At 40.0% G+C, this 2600-nt stretch overlaps 1 long non-coding RNA gene across 1 annotated transcript; it reads left to right on the top strand.

Moving 5' to 3' along the window:
• Nucleotides 1–374: 374 nt before the first annotated feature.
• Nucleotides 375–1574, top strand: LOC123965036. The gene is made up of 2 exons (XR_006823608.1): nt 375–613; nt 704–1574. It is a non-coding gene; the product is annotated as an uncharacterized LOC123965036 (long non-coding RNA).
• The last annotated feature ends 1026 nt before the right edge of the window (nt 1575–2600 follow it).

The raw sequence follows: 2600 nt of genomic DNA, 5'->3' as shown, positions 1-2600 counted from the left end.
CAGAGATCTGTTCAGTGATCGGTGGTGTGTCCAGGTGTGCTGCATGAATGATTAGTCATTCACGTTAGTGATGTGTGGAGGACTGCACATGACTAATGCGAAAACTGATGTCACAGTGTCAGTTAGTTCGTCCAGGTCAGTGGCTGCAGCCATAAAAACACTCCAGTCAGTGCAGTCAAAGCAGGCCTGTAACTCCAGATTTGACTCATTGGTCCATCTTTTCACAGTCTTTACAACAGGTTAAGCAGATTTCAGTTTCTGCCTGTATGTTGGGATAAGATGAAGCAGACAGTGATCAGAGAGTCCCAAGGCTGCACGGGGAACAGAGTGATAGGCTTCCTTTATTGTAGTGTAGCAGTGGTCCAGTGTGTTAGTGTCCCTGGTGGGACACTTAATATGCTGTCTGTACTTTGGAAATTCGTCGGCCAGGTGCAGTAACGCCTCACTAACACAGGCCTGAGGTGGAATGTAAACAGTGACCAGCACAAACGACGAAAACTCCCGCGATGAATAAGGGATGGCAGAAAACAGAATTTATAAACAAAAACACAAAAAGCATTACGCAGCGTAATCCAGAGGCGACTGTCTGCTGCGCCATCTAGGCTGGAATAAGGTTGGTATCCATCTCATGTGAAGAAGAGAAGGAAGCTATATAACAAACTGTCTGCAGAGCAATGACAATGTTGATGTTGATTTGTTTCAGACTTTCTGTGGCTCTCCGAAACGAACCATCCTACTGGATGACATTGAGGACGTGGAGGATGAAGAGGATCTGCAGGACTACCTGGAGATCCACTTTCAGAAGCCCAGCAACTATGGTGGTGAGATAGAGAGCATCAAATACATCTCCAGGGGCAAGACTCTGCAGGCCTATTTTCTCAGTGAGGACAACTGACTGACAGCAAGTTTTCCTTACATCTACCACGTGTAAGGAAAGTAAAAAGAGCCCCTCCCTATCCACTGGGAATCTTTCTCCTATGATTTTTAGAAATAGAAAATCATATTTGTTACGTGTTTTGCATTATTTCAAAGAATTCTGTATATTTCTTGTGCCTAATTTGAAGGAATGCTTTGTGGAAAATTCACTTATGTGCTGTCATGCTTAGTCAGATGAGACGACCTAGTGATTTAATCTTTGTGCATTCAGTAGTGGGTATGAATTTGATTTGGTGAGGGGTATTTAGGTAGTAGTAAGTGGCAAAACAAAGGCCAACTATAAGACAGGACAAATAATCTAAATCTACAAAATAATGTCATAATAAATATTATTCTAGACAGGTTTTGGTGGTTTACAGAATTACACATCTGTCATGTGACTAATGGCTATTTATTCTTATTTGTTTGATTATTTCAGTGATTTGGATGCATGTCTGCCCATTCCTTTTAGAATACTTTGTAACATGAAGGCAGTCCTGATATAGTCTAATAGTTGCTTCAGTAAGAACTTTCCAGAGTTGTAAAATCCTGTCTGTGAGTATAAGAAAACGCAGTGTTTTGTGTCTGTAAATCCTTGAAATTAACAGACGTGTTACTGACACTGGACATCTATACAATATTAAAAATAATGGAATCTACCAAAATGTGGATGCAATTTATATGAACAGATAAAAACTGTGCTGCTATGTTTTTGTGACACAGCTTCTGTCCTCTGCTCTCTGTGTTTCACTGAGGGCGGGGCTCAGTGCCTCCTCCACACACAGTCATTTCGAAGATGTAATAGAAAACTTGTAACATCAATAATGGAGTCAAATGTGCGATGAATCATTCCTTTATACGTACAGTACTGGAGGCGAGATTGGCTCCCTCTCCCGACATGCGGCATCTCTCTGCCACAACACATGGTGACCTTGTGCAAATGTTGATTCGATCCTGGCATTTAGCACACAGTCCTAGGCACGTCCTGAGATTATAGTCATGTTAATGTTACAAAGTGGTGTTTCCATCTGGTATTTGAATATACAGTCCTGAGCACATCCTCACAGTCATGTTAATGTACTAATGAAGGTGTTTTCACCTTTAAGAATTACACTTTATCTCTGTGCTGTTTATTACAACTTCTACAACAGGTGGTTCTGCGCCATGGCTACCCACAGACGCCTTTAAGATTGCAATCTTATGATAGTGCTATACAAGCAGCAGAAGCTGAATGGGAAGTTAAAAAAATGGCATGAATAAAATGTTACACAATATGAAAACATACGTAGAAAGGAATGACATGAAGAAGAGGAAACAAAAGTAGTAGTCTTATCTTCCCAAATCATGTCACATCAACTGATCTGCATACACATTAAAAACAATGACAGGTTTATCAGCACCCTCTCTGAGCCATTGTCCTACACTGTAAAAAAGGATTGGATCAATAAGTTATAGTAACTTCTTTCTATAATTTAACTCCACTTAAAATAATAAGTTATGAAATTTCAACTTAATTTAATGAGTTATCACTATCACAACTCAGGTTTGTAAGCCAGTTCAGTGAAATGTAAATTTCAATGTGTCAACTTAATTTATAAGTGTGAGTTGGAATATGGTAACCGGATCTCTTAAAAAGTGACCATGACCCCGGTGTGGCGACAGTATTAATTCGCGGTGCAAATAGT

Source organism: Micropterus dolomieu, unplaced genomic scaffold, assembly GCF_021292245.1.
Source record: "Micropterus dolomieu isolate WLL.071019.BEF.003 ecotype Adirondacks unplaced genomic scaffold, ASM2129224v1 contig_8177, whole genome shotgun sequence".
Classification (NCBI taxonomy): Eukaryota; Metazoa; Chordata; class Actinopteri; order Centrarchiformes; family Centrarchidae; genus Micropterus; species Micropterus dolomieu.
Note: the sequence above shows the minus strand (reverse complement) of the source record. Positions and strands in the feature narration are given on the sequence as shown.